Below are 15,002 nucleotides of genomic sequence, written 5' to 3' on the forward strand. Positions count from 1 at the left end.
CCCTGAACCCCCCACCCCCCCACATACTGGAGGTCCTGAAACTCCCAACTCATGCATTCGCCTCAACTGACCTTGAAACCAGTATTCACAAAAGTCTTACAATGGAGCTCTGTCTATTTCAAAAACAATGGGCGTCTTTCGGTGAGCTAAAGTAGAAAAAGGGAGTTCAACGGTTCAATAAACAACAGACAGAACCAACTGTGAACTACATGATGGAAATAGGCCTTGCTAAGCTGATAAAACATGTGGAGTGAGAGGCGCATGGTGTTTGTGATGACACACAGGGCTGTCGGACACTGTAGCCAGCCCAGCGGCAAGGCAACGAAAAGCAAACAGACAAGCCAGGCAGGCTGTGTTAATGATTAACTTCACCTGGTCTAAGCTTCCTTACAAGTTGGCTTGTTTGGCTAGAAGCTTGAGCCTCGGTCAGAAAACGGTGGTTGTTAAAGCCCATCTATCTGTGGCTGTGTGTGTGTGTGTGTGTGTGTGTGTGTGTGTGTGTGTGTGTGTGTGTGTGTATTTGGGTGTGTGTGTGTGTGTGTGTGTGTGTGCGCGTGTGCGTGTGCGGGTGCGCGTGTGCGTGTGTGTGCGTGTGTGTATTTGGGTGTGTGTATTGCGGATAGGAGCGACGCTGCGTGGGGACAGGGCAGATTTCCGCCCCAGTGGTCTCAGGAAGACAGGAAAGGGAGGAAAAGAGGGGGGTTGGAGATTATCTTCCATGTCCCTGACGAGCTCACCCCACAGCTTCTCAAACAAACACACACACACCCCAACACCACAGCTCCACAGAGGCTGTTCTAACAACACAGCTGTAGACTGCAAACTGCAGCCCAGTTAACACCTCCAGTGTCTGACTAGCCATAGCATGCAGTCTGTCAGTGATAGATCTCACTGAGTTCTCAGAGAGGAGGGAACTAAGGGAAAGAGGACAACAGGGAAAAGCCACGGATCGTCGTCTAGGTGAGAGTCAAGCTAGCTGATCGTTATGACTCTGTGAACATTACATGCAGGCAGCTGTAAAATGGTTAGTGACTTAACAGGGCCCTGGGGTAATAAATACTGCCCCTAGGGGTTGGAGGGTAAAGAGCTGTTCCCGTCTCAGCAGGCGGACGAAACGTCTTGCATGAAAAGGCTCAATCAGAGAGAATATTTCATGTGAGCAATGTGCTCACAGACAGGCTGAGTTGGGAATGGCAATGTGAGCCGTCATGCTCTCGGACTTCTATAAGGTATGTCACTGGACTATGGACAGAGAGAAAAACGTGGAAATCCAAAGAGTACTATGAGCTATTGAAAGGTGCAAACACACTGTACACATTCACTTCTTATCTCAATCCTATCTCTCATCTCGACAACACCTTGGCAACGGTGAGCTGTTTGCTGATTGGCTGGAAGGCTTTCTCCTCTGTGGTTCAGTGCCTTAATGCCTTCTGTTGTCCCGGGGTGGGTCTGTTCCCATGGCAACATTTCATGTCCTGTTATCGTAAATATGCAGCGAACGGTAAAACAACAACAACAAAACAACAACAAAAACCGAGAGAAAACAAGGCCACAGTACACCACTGCATGATTAGATGTAATGAGCCTTGAAGTCAGGAGTCACAGAAAAACGTTTCCCTTTTTCAGATGAAAAGTCACAAGAGACTAGAAACCAAAAACGAATCCATGCAAACAAACAAATCAAACTAACAAACAGACTACGTTAGCTAGCTAGATCAAGGCAGTGAGACACAACATAACAGCAAATGGCTGCCACACAGCCAGTCTGCAAAATAAATATTTCATCCTGGTCTCCTCCCTCTCCTAGACTTTGTCATCCACCACTTAGTTGATACAGTCAACAGGCTTTGTTCTGGAAGCTTTGGGGACTACGAGGCTCCAGCCCATCAGACTGAGATGAACACAAAGTGTTGTCAATTCCAAAAAGAAAGAGAGAGGGGGTCCACTCCAAAAAAGTTGAAAAAAACAGGAAACCCCCCCCCCCCAAAAAAACATTTCATGAAATAATCTTGGCCTGACTTCTGTCTAGTGGCCCGTGAGGAGCAGAATGATTCTCTTGGAGGGGGAAATAAATTAACAACCTAGCTCTCGGCTGCCAAGTTCATGAAGAGAGCCTGAAGTGAAGAGTTTGTCTTCCCGAAGAATGCTAGCTGTGAGGAGTGGCGAGTCAGAGGGTCAGCAGGGACAGGAAGAGAGAGACAGAGAACGAAAGGTGGAGAGAAGAAGAGAGGGCAGAAGAAAGAGATGGAGATAAAAGGAGTGGGAAGAGAAAAAGGCAGCCAATCTCCAAAAGGTCAACATTTTAAGATATACTTTGACAGTCCTAGCCCTTCCTGCACCCCTGTAAATTGAGATATTATCTGTCATAGTCGAGTCCCAACTCAGCCTGTCTGTCACCTGCATTGTCTTCCATCCTAGGAATAGTCCAGTCTGTATGGTTATTATTCCCCCGTCATAGTCAGCTCATTTCCACACTACTCATGGGTGTTATACTGTTCAAAGAATTCTTAGTGAGTCAGACATATTTCTGAGTATTCTGACTTTCTTACAGAGAAGAGACACTTGCTTTAATTACATCTGATAGCCTCGTTATACTCTCTCTCTCTGTTCCGCAGGCAGGAAGCTGCCTTAAAGCTCCATCAATCCAGACTGGAGGATGTGGGGCTGTTCATAACGTAGGACCAGCAGGCTCTTTTCAACATGCACAGGTGCTCCTTTCACTCTCTGTTGGCGCACACACACACACACACACACACACACACACACACACACACACACACACACACACACACACACACACACACACACACACACACACACCCTGCTGGGGTCATTAGCACATGCCAACACCACTGACTCTGCACAGATGCTTGGATAGGAGAGAGGAGTGAAGAGGGGGGAAGAGAGAGGGAGGGAGGGAGGGCTTATCCATCACCAACACTCTGTTCTAACTGAATCTCCATGGAGCTGGGCTGATAAAACAGAGAGGTTCATTTCAGCTGGATAACAGACAGAGGCACACCATTCACACCCAGGGGTCTCTTCATCTAAAAGAACCACTTTTCACAGTGCCTATCTAATCACGTCATCTTCACAACTCACTATACTATATTATAGGATATTACTTGACCGGAGGTGGAAGTGAACAGCTATTTTGTGTCTGACTAATTACCAAAAATTCAAAGCAGAGACGTAGACCGAGCAAGCAAGCTAACTCTCCTCCACCCACAAGATGGTGTGGCTCCCCTGCGATGTGTGTAGTGAGCATTTTGGCTCTCCAGTGGTTTGACTGAGAGGAGACAGTCAGTCCCCACAGCCAGTCACCAGGTCTAGGTTCCGGGACCTCTGAGAGGGTCAGGGGTCACCTCCTATCTCTCTCAGGAGGGGTATTTAATAAAGATGTTTTCATGGAGAGAGGACGGCCCCCTTTACACCTCAAGAACCATCCTGGACTCAGAGGACACCGACGTGAGAGGAATGAAGAGCTATATTAACACACACACACACACACAGACACAATGCACTACATGGAAGTGTATTTTGGTCTTTTACTCACCAAACACGTCGCTCCTATCGATATACAGTGAAATAAAGTATTCAAGCCCCTTGAGTTTTTACAAATTTTGTTACGTTACAGCCTTATACTAAAATCAATCTACACACAATTCCCCATAATCACAAAGCAAAAACAGTTTTTTTTCTTCCTTTTTCGCAAATGTATTACAAATAAAAAAGTTAGATATCACATTTACATAAGTATTCAGACCCCTTACTCAGTACTTTGTTGAAGCACCTTTGGCGCTGATTACAGCTTCGAGTCTTCTTGGGTATAACGCTACAAGCTTGGCACACCTGTATTTGGGGAGTTTCTCCCATTCTTCTCTGCAGATCCTCTCAATCTCTGTCAGGTTGGATGGGGAGCATTGCTGCACAACTATTTTCAGGTCACTCCAGAGATGTTAGATCGGGTTCAAGTCCAGGCTCTGGCTGGTCCACTCAAGGACATTCAGAGACTTGTCCCGAAGCCACTCCTGTGTTGTCTTGGCTGTGTGCTTAGGGTCGTTGTCCTGTTGGAAGGTGAACCTTCGACCCAGTCTGAGGTACTGAACGTTCTGGAGCAGGTTTTCATAAAGGATCTCTCTGTACTATGCTCCATTCATCTTTGCCTCAATCCTGACTAGTATCCCAGTCCCTAGCACTGAAAAATATCCCCACTGCATGATGCTGCCACCACCATGCTTCCCCGTAGGGATGGTGCCAGATTTCCTCCATATGTGACGCTTGGCATTCAGGTCAAATAGTTAAACCTTGTTTCTCATGGTCTGAGTCTTTAGGTGCCTTTTGGCAAACTCCAAGTGGGCTGTCATGTGCCTTTAACTGAGGAGTGGCTTCTGTCTGGCCACTCTACCATCAAGGCCTGATTGGTGGAGAGCTTCAGACATGGTTGTTATTCTGGAAGTTTCTCCCATCTCCACAGAGGAACTCTAGAGCTCTGTCAGAGTGACCATTGTGTTCTTGGTCACCTCCCTGACAAAGGCCCTTCTCCCCCGATTGCTCAGTTTGGCTGGGGGGCCAGCTGTAGGAAGAGCCTTGGTGGTTCCAAACTTCTTCCATTTAAGAATAATGGAGGCCACTGTGTTCTTGGGGACCTTTAATGCTGCAGAAATGTTTTGTTAACCTTCCCCAGATCTGTACTTTGACACAATCCTGTCTCGGAGCTCTACAGACAGTTATTTTGACCTTATGGTTTTGTTTTTGCTCTGACTTGCACTATCAACTGTGGGACCTTATATAAACAGGTATGTGCCTTTCCAAATCATGTCCAATCAATTGAATTCAACACAGGTGGACTCTAATCAAGTTGTAGAAACATCTCAAGGATAATCGATGGAAACAGGATGCACTGGGAAAAATGTTGAGTCTAATGGCAAAGGGTCTGAATACTTATGCAAATAAGGTATTTCTGGTTATTTATTTATTTGTAAAAATCTCTAAAAAACTGTTTTTGCTTTGTCATTATGGGGTATTGTGTGTAGATAGCTGAGGACATTTTGATTTATTTAATCAATTTTAGAATAAGGCTGTAATGTAACATAAATGCGGAAAAAGTCAAGGGGTCTAAATACTTTCCGAAGGCACTGTATATTACAGTATTGTATGCCAGCAGGCTGGGTGTACAGACAGAGTCAGGGTATAGGAGTTAGTGCTGCCTGTGTCAGACAGTCAGAGAGCCCCGGGCAGGGCCTGTCTGTGTAGAGGACTGGGATAGGGGATTAGGGAAGATTTGGAGAGCAGTCATTACCCTAGCCTGTGGAGGGTCTGATAATTAAATTACCTCAGCAGACATACCGCTGCCTTTCCATCTATCAACTATATACAGACCAGGTCTTTCAAGGTCACTCTGCTCATATCTGGAATGAGCTGCATGGCCACCATCCTGACTCAAGATCCTGGATGACACAGATGACTTGAAACTTGATCCGTGGCATGAATGACACATTGATGCCAATGGATGGTTAGTCTTGAAGGTGGAGTGCAACTTAAACCAGGACTTGTTTATACCTTTGCAGTTCACATTGAGACTGACACATACATTCAAATGTCTGACTGTCTCAGACCTCTGATTCTCTCCCTCTCTTATTTAAAAATCCTGAACATCAGCTCTCTATAAGGGCACAAGGCGAGACCCAAATGCATACACAGGAGGCAGATGGTCGAGCTCCGATATTTATTATAACAAAGGGAGTAGGCAAAGGCAGGTCGGGGACAGGCGAGAGTTCCTAAACCAGGTCAGAGTCCAAACAGTACCAGGCAATAGGCAGTCTCGAGGTCAGGCCAGGCAGGGGTCAGAAACCAGATCCGAGTCCAAAACAGTACAAGGGGATAGGCAGGCTGGTAGTCAGAACAGGCAGAGTGGTCAGGCAGGCTGGTAGTCAGAACAGGCAGAGTGGTCAGGCAGGCTGGTAGTCAGAACAGGCAGAGTGGTCAGGCAGGCTGGTAGTCAGAACAGGCAGAGTGGTCAGGCAGGCTGGTAGTCAGAACAGGCAGAGTGGTCAGGCAGGCTGGTAGTCAGAACAGGCAGAGTGGTCAGGCAGGCTGGTAGTCAGAACAGGCAGAGGGTCGAAACCAGGAGGACTAGAAATAAACAGAGACTGGGAAAAATAGGAGCAAGGAAAAATGCTGGTTGACTTGGCAAACAAGACGAACTGGCACAGAGAGACAGGAAACACAGGGATAAATACACCGGGGATAATAAGCAACACTTGGAGGCGGTGGAGACAATCACAAGGACAGGTGAACCAGATCAGGGTGTGACACTCTCATGTTTCTAACTACTCTCTGCCCTTCCCGATAGCGTGTGGATTGACTCATTGCCGTGCTGTGGTTGGTGGAGTGAGCAGTGTGTGTGGTTGGAGTGGGGAGTCTGACAGTAGATGGGCCCAGCGTGATGGTGGTGAAGTGGCCCAGTATGGGAATACTACAGCTGGCCACATCACAGGGTTCCCCCCTGGTGTCTATGCTCAGACCAGAAGGGGCTGTGACCTGCTGGGAGAGAGATGGGGAGAGGGCCTGGACAGATAGAGGGAGAGAGAAGAATGGATGAGTGGAGGAACAAGGGAGAGAAAGCAGGGAAGAAAAGCTAGAGGAAGAGAGAGTTAGATGGAGAAGAGTGAGCAAAAGAATGGGAGAGAGAGAGAGAGAGAGAGAGAGAGAGAGAGAGAGAGAGAGAGAGCGAGAGAGAGAGAGAGAGAGAGAGAGAGAGAGAGAGAGAGAAAAATTGGGGTGCAGAAGAGGGGAGACCTGAACAGTAGTAGCTCAACGTAGAGATTGAGGGTTTGTCACTGAGCTCTCCCTCTCGTGCACACACACACACACACACACACACACACGCACAGAAAAACATACCCACCCTACCAGAAAGAAAATGTATTGACCCACACACTCTACATGACATTGAGATTAGAGACTTGTAAACAGTCACAATAGCCAATTTAAATAAAGGTCATTCTAATAATTAACACTGATTAAATTAATTTCTCCTCTTCTCAATGAATATCACTCACACATTAACATGAATCCACGCATGAGCAGCCACGCACAGTGACAACATACATGAACCTGCTCAACTGTAGTAAATGGAGCCAAAGGTCACCCATGCTGAGGCAATTCCCAATGACCAATGTAACTTCATGCTTATGAGATTCCATTCTCCATGTTCCGGAGTTGACAGCCTTGACAATAAGCTGCTTTTACCTCAACGACCATATACCAGCTCTACCATAAGCTTAGGGCTGATGTGCTTTTTAATTCCCCCCCGCACATTCCCAGAGATGACAGAGGCATTGAAACACACACCGTGTTCCTTAATTGCCTGTCACTCCGTCACAATTAGAGCAAATTAATAGACATCCCTTCTTATAATTTAAATGTAAATGTATTTTATTTAACCTTTATTTAACTAGGCAAGTCAGTTAAGAACAAATTCTATTCACAATGACGGCCTACCCCGGCCAAACCCTGACGACGCTGGGCCGATTGTGCGCCGCCCTATGGGACTCCCAATCACGGCCGGATGTGAGACAGCCTGGATTCAGCCTATAAGATGTGATCATATACACTAGTCTGTATTTTGAGGATCATTAAGGCTCGTTGATGAAAGCAGCAGGCTTTTTATCTTCACAGGAGGAACGAGCGATTGCTGCTCGTTCCTCGTTACGCTTTCCCCAGACAGAAAATACACCCAACTAATGATCCTACTCCACTGCTGAGCGAGGGCAATAGATCAGCCGAGTGCCTGAACTGATTGCGGTTACCCTAGGAAAGAGTCACCGATAGATCTGCTGGGGAAAGACAGGGTGAAGCATGTGCTGTTGAGGGTGATTTGCGGCGACACACATCTGTAACGGGGTTGAGCTGAGCTTCGTCTTTGGGGAATTACAACATTGGCCCTGAACAGCCAATGAAGCTTATCACGGATGCAGATTATTTCTCGGTGGGGAGTCATTCCCTAAAGAGAAGTCCGGCTCTGCATCTGCCCGTAACCTTCCATATCACAACCGTAACTCACAATGACCACCACCGTTACTCTCAATGTCACCACCGTTACTAGCAATGTCACCACCGTAACTCACAATGTCACCACCGTAACTCACAATGTCACCACCGTTACTCTCAATGTCACCACCGTTACTCGCAATGTCACCACCGTAACTCACAATTTCACCACCGTAACTCACAATTTCACCAGCGTAACTGTCAATGTCACCACGGTAACTCTCAGTGTCGCCGCCGTTACTCTCAATGTCACCACCAGAACTCTCAGTGTCATCACTGTAACATTCAATGTCACTACCATAACAGGAGCTCGCTAGTGACGATACTGCCTGCTTGAACATGAATCACTTGAAAAGCAAATAACTGTTGTGCCCATTTTTCTCCTGTAATGCATATACTATATGACATATCGTACACCTGTGAAGGTTTATGAATGTATGCATTTATTCCCGTTAATTTGTGTTCTCTAACCCTTACATTACTGTACCTGATGGTAAAAGATGGCTGCTCATTGGGCAGAGCTGAATGTGCGTGTCAATCACCTGTGTTTGGATGGGAGGTGGCCAGGCTCCCGGTGTGTCTAAGACAGATGTTTCATGGGACTGTGGTGGCAGATGATTGATGCCTCGCAGTACGTCAGGTGGCAAAAATCCCAGACACCTCACCTCAGGTTTTTGGCTTTTGCGTGTGATTTTTTTCCCCCCCCTTCTTTTTTCCTATAACGTGATTAGTGAAGGAGAGCGAATCTGGAGACAGACGGGGGATTGGCAGCGCTCCAGAAGCCAGAGAAGCCAGTCGATCAACAGACATGTATCACAAAACAATGCCGTTCAGAAAACACGCAGAGGATGACAACAGCTGGTGCCAGATACCCTCTGAAGCACCTGACTGGTGTGATGCTATCTCCTTGGCAGATTTAGGCTGCCTCAAGGAGCAATAATTACAACAAGCGATCTTAATCTCCGCCGTGGGAAGGAGAGCAGAGGAGAGGGGGGACTCATTCAGTGAAGAAAACCCCTCCAATCATGTCACGTGGCTGAAGGCAAGACACCCACCCCCGTCCAACTACCTGTTCTTCCATATGGAAGTCACCTTGTAGATGCCCTTGACTAGAAACCCATTGCCATGCCAGGGTTAAGTAACTTCTTCATTTAGCCTCGTCGTTGAGATAGCGAGCCAGAGGAAAAGCGTGAGCTTCATGCTCTGTTTGTCGGCCCCGTCGCAGCAGAGCTACTGAGACTAAGTGAGTTAGAGTGGAGAGAGAGAGGTGGGAACCCGGCCGGGACTCCTTTACTTTACCCTCGTCTGCCCTAATCGCCGTCATTGAATTGCATTGTTTTAGCCAGGCAGATTGGGGCCCTGCTCAGAGGTTCATGGGGGGGGGGGGGGGGGGGGGAGGAGGATAGGAGACAGACTCTCTGGTTCATCTGAGGTGCCCACCTCTATCTTTTTCCCCTCTCTCCCTCGTTGTCTTTCTCTCTATATCTCCATGGGCCGCGCTCTGCCACTTTGGATGTGTCATGGGTAATAAGGATGAAAAATTGGGACCGCTCCCCTCGGTCCCCAGTTGGTGCGGTGGCTTCGGAGTCTGCCCTTATACGCCCAGAGGAGGCCGAGCTCAGCACCGCTCACAAACAAAATGGAATTTAACAAGGCCTGAATCAGCCACAACGCCTCGCCAGCTGGATGTACATGTTGTTATAGTAGAGTGGTATTGGGTAGTGTAGTGCGAGGGAGGAAATACGGTTTGTGAACAGACACCAGGACAGAGTTCCCTATTGGTTAAACTTACACCAGGGTAAGACTCCATATGATCTGCCTGGCTTATATTAACACTGGTTCAATCAGAATTCATTAATTCCTTCCCAAGCCATATTGGAAACCTTGTGTGTGTGATGATAAGACTCCCTTAAGCCTTCATCTTAATTGTGTTTTTTTCACTCTTCATTTGTTTTCCTGCTATTTATTCAAACACGACGTTGATCAACAGTGTGTGGTGTTGTCATATTTGTGTTTGCCATTTATGATGACCTTGGTCGCCATGTTGTGCCCTTGGCCACACAAGCTCAGTCTCCCCTAGCTTGAGAGAGAGGATCATCACGTATGTTGTTGGATCTGAAAATGTGGCTCTGGTTGTTATTGTTTGCCACAGCATGACATCCAAATGTGTGCAGTAGTGTGCAGGAATGAATATAAACAGCATGAGATCAACAGAACCCCTGAACCCCCCCACCCACCCCCTACTTAACATTCAAGATAAGGACTCCAGTAGTTGCCATTGAATTCCCACACAATAACATGATTCATCTTCCTAGTTGGAGCTCAATGGAGCTCTTTACATTATAGCCTAATGTATATAGTATGTTTGTGCCTTTCCTGCTCTAATAGGCCAAATCCATACTTCATTAGTCCAAGTCTTTAGTCCATGAATGAGCTACGATGGCCAGAGACCGTAGTGTCACATATCTTACTCTACAGTACTAATGAGGCTTTCGGTGCTGCGTACCACTGTTTGATGTGTATTTTCTATTAGAAGAGTGCAATGGGGGCCTCTATGAGTTGTTTCATGCATGTATACACAAAATGTGCGGAATAATACATATTCATTAGCGTTAGTCTTTGTACATTGTGAAACAAATCTCTGTGGAATTCTTCTTCTTTTTGGGATTGCCCCCTTGTGGTCATTGGCATTTAAGGATAAGGAACCAGGGGACTGAGGTTATTTGCCCATAGGGGTTGGAGATCCTTGGGGTCTGAGACAGTGAATAGCCAGAGTGGCTCTGTGGACCTGTGGCATTTCCACTGAGACAGGATGTCTGTTTAGTTTGCCTGTCTTGGAGGACGAGGGAACAGAGACTAACCTTTATCTCAACGGTGCCTGCTGCTAGGGGGTCTTCCAATGCTGCTTCTTCTTCTTTACACAGGAGTTGCACGCAGTCGAGATAGTTCACAGCTGAGGAAGAGACAGACGGAGCATGTTAATGTGGAACAACAAAAAGCATGCAAAGTTCATAGAACTGAATTGAGACGAGTTACTGCAGGTCGGTTCCTGTTTTCAAGAGACATTTTAAACTAGCCCAGTCAGATACTATTGTGTTCTTGAGAGCAGCCATTTTCTTTTAAAAGTACTTTACAAGCCAGGCACAAACAAGACCAATAGCATTTGCATTTCAATTCTTCTAGCCAATCAATGTGCACGGCGATGGGCTCAAATGACGGTATCCAGAACCAAGTCACGGTGAAGTGAACCCATGTCATTTCCCCCTGTTGATTTTTCCATCAGCTCAGTTCTGTTTGTTTGTTTGTTTGTTTGTTTGTTTGTTTGTGTGTGTGTGTGTGTGTGTGTGTGTGTGTGTGTGTGTGTGTGTGTGTGTGTGTGTGTGTGTGTGTGTGCGTGTGTGTGTGTGTGTGTGTGTGTGTGTGTGTGTGTGTGTGTGTGTGTGTGTGTGTCAGTGAAGGAGGTGGCAGGGATCCATTATCGATGTAGCGTTTTCACAGCCGATTGGTCGTGTTCATTAGGAAGCCGGTGGAACCAAGTCATGTGCTGGAGACCAGGGATGGGGACCAGCTGGGGACCTCCTCCCCACAGATGCTGCCTGCCACTGCGGTGTGAAAGGCACTCCAGCGTGGAGGAGGTGGATGATGTGGAGGAGTGCTCTAGTTAGGGTCACAGCAGGGGATTTTCAATACTACTTCAATGTCTCATTTCATTGTAAATAATGTTTGAAACGAAACAAAGGTTGACTGTATTTTGGTTTTAAAATGTATTCTAAAATCCAAAACCAATATCCAATAAACACCTGGATGGAGATTCACAGAGTCACAGAATATATTACTTCAAAATGGATGAATAAAAAATGCTAAGAAGATCTGTCCTTGCAGCATATGTCCCAAGGTTCTACTGTGATGGAGAGCTATCAGCACCACCTAGACGGCGTCGGGAGGTGGAGATGGAGTTTGTGATTCCCTATTCATTCCCCCATTACTGTTAAGGAGCTATTTGCCGGGCCTTTGATGTACAGATTAAAAGCTATTACCTCCGGCTGGCACTGGCAGGTACACAAAGGCACAAACATTCAGAGGCAATTTGTGTCTCGTTTCAGGAAACTAGGCATATGTCGCGTGTCACTACTTCACAGGAGAGCCATTAGAATACATTTTAAAAGCCATTTGAACTTAACTTTTTTGAATCAAAATGAGTTTTTTTGCCATAAATGCCTTCTGGAACATATGAACTTTCATGTGCTTTAATAAAAAACTTGTATGCCATCTGTAAACACCAATAAAACTGTTAAATTATGAGCCTAGTTGGTTTAGGCAAGAAAAAAGACAGGAACCCTCTGGCCGTGATTGGCTGAGATAATGGATAGGATGGTAATCCCGAGAGATGAGTTCGGATTGGTCTGCCATGTAGCCCGCTTCTGTCTATAACATGAGCTGCTCAGTATGTGTAGGTAATCCTTTCTAAAACAGCTTTTCTTTCAGAGATATCACGTAGTAAAACTGCATATGTGTTGCTCTCCACTTTCTGGAGGACCAAGTTTTGAAATCAGTGGAATGTCTGATGCAATTAGTTTGAGATAGAGAAAATTCTGGAGTTTGATTGCAAATAAATATCTTCAAACTAAGGGCAACAATGGCATCCATGACAGAGAAGCATCCATGTAAGATAGTCTAGCTAGTAAAATGGTCAGATATTACACGGTTCAAATTTTGTCAGAAAGTCTTTTTCATTTCAAGTTAAAGCGTACCGTTAGCTATATACATGCCATCAAGAGATCCCCTGAAACCCTCATCCCCTACTTAACATTCAAGAGAAAGACAAGTTGCCATTGAATTCCCACACGATAACATTATTCATTTCCCTACTTGGAGCTCTTCACATTATAACCTTATGTATTACCATAGATGTAGCTAGTGCGGTGAAATACATTTTTCAACCGTAAGCTCCTGCTATAGAATGAATCACGTGCTCTTGTTAACATACCCATGAAAACCATTTGCCTAACAATAGGTGCCACTTTGTCAACAACAGTTGATATTAACCCCAGCACAGCCATCCTCAGCCAGTGTGACACACGGCACGCACACAAACAACTTGGATGGTACAATGATATGGTGATGCTTGGTATAATACATGTAAATTAATTACATTTCCACCACATTACTAACACAAACAGGCACACACACACACACACACACACACACACACACACACACACACACCTCCTCACAAGTCATTCATCTCTTTAGTATGCGAGAGTGTGTACTTTTTCAATGCTATTTTTATTGTCACATACACCAGATAGGTGCAGTGTGTGTATGTGTGTATGTGTGTGTGTGTGTGTGTGTGTGTGTGTGTGTGTGTGTGTGTGTGTGTGTGTGTGTGTGTGTGTGTGTGTGTGTGTGTGTGTGTGTGTGTGCTTCAGTAAGTAACTAGTGGGATTGCTCTGAACCTTACCACACACATTAGATTTAGCACTGCAAACGTTTCCAGCTGTTCTCCTGTGTATATTACTCAATGTACACACAGAGCACAGCAGCGTTGTGACAAGTAATCACAGAACAATGGTTTCGAGCAAATCAATGGGCTCGCTACCACTTCCACCGCTCAGCTGGATGCGTGTGAAAACAACCGCCATCGTAGGAACACAATGACATTGTCGTTATGATATCCAAACCGCCGCTTTCGGCGAAATGAGAGTTTGCTTTCGTGACTCCTACAATTTGTCAGCCATCTGCAACAGACAACCACCCCTTTGTGGTGCTTCACATAAGTCTTCATTTTCCCGGCGTGGCGCCTGCTTTTCACCCGCCTCCCCTCATCTTTCTTTTCACCGTGTTATTCCTCCATCCTGCATTTCCACTTAGGGTATCCACCACTCTCCATCTCCCTCCACCTCTCTGCTTGCCTGAACACATGTGAGTCTGTCTCCATCTTCCTCACATCAGATGCCTCCTCTAGAACTCATCTGTATTCTGACCAGGTAGACCTTTATCGCTTATTCGCTCTTAAACGCTGGTCGTTTTGAATGGGTCTCGAGCAGCAACCGGTTGAATGATGCGATCCATCTCGTTGTGATGAATATAAGGCCCCATGCAGACTTGGCCGGTTCCTGAGAGCTATGGTCTGCAATCCCGACCAAGCCCAACCCTCAGCTCAGAACGATGCCAAAGGGAGAGATTACATTTCCATCTCTTAGTATTCCGGGAGACAAAACATACATACAAGGTTTGTGTTCTGGTATATTTCCCTGGCTTGGGTTACAACATGAAGGAGACACGTGGTGGAAACCATCTTTAGATGTGTGTACTGGTTAAGGACCAGAGCTGGGGGGGATGGGTAACATTTTGACAGGAGATATATTACCCCAGTAATCTACAGAGAGGGGTGAGCGGTAAAAACAAACATGACCTTGAGGACTTGGCCGTGCCAATCACCAGAGCCTTGCTCCCCTTGACAGGCACTGAAGCAGAAACCCAATGCCCCAGATATGTCAGCTGGTGTAATCCCCTGACCATGGCTCATACCATCCCATCGTTTCTGAAGGGGGATCCAATGTGGAATACGATGGCAAAGCATCTCATAAGAAGTCATATTCGTTGGTCATTACAAGGAGATGCTTGTGAAAATGTTATTATCAGATGGAGAAAACAATCAGGGAAGAACCAACATATTTTCGCTCAGTTTTAATTGTTTGGATTTTGACAATAGCCAAGCGATTGTGTTTTACAAATATGAATCTAGCATTTAGTATGTATTTTCATCATGCGTTGGGACACCATACAACGCCTCAACAAAACAGGCATATAAACAGGCATACAAACACATCTCCTCCTTGCCCTTAAAGAAGGACAGGATACTGGTGTACTCTGCCTCAGATTCTACCTAAGCCTGGACTGTAAGAAACAGCCTTCCTGGCAGCTGGAGAAGTCTCATCACAACA

General features: G+C 46.1%; 1 protein-coding gene across 4 annotated transcripts in view; it reads right to left on the minus strand.

Annotated features, from left to right (window-relative positions):
• syt1a (synaptotagmin Ia) overlaps positions 1-15,002 on the minus strand; it is a 211,074-nt gene that overhangs the window by 107,956 nt on the left and 88,116 nt on the right. For all 4 annotated transcript variants that reach the window (XM_029741910.1, XM_029741913.1, XM_029741911.1 and 1 more), the window contains exon 3: positions 10,917-11,008. The gene's annotated coding sequence lies outside the window, so the exon portion shown is untranslated. The remainder of the gene's footprint in view (positions 1-10,916; positions 11,009-15,002) is intronic.

This window comes from Salmo trutta, chromosome 40, assembly GCF_901001165.1.
Source record: "Salmo trutta chromosome 40, fSalTru1.1, whole genome shotgun sequence".
Taxonomy (NCBI): Eukaryota; Metazoa; Chordata; class Actinopteri; order Salmoniformes; family Salmonidae; genus Salmo; species Salmo trutta.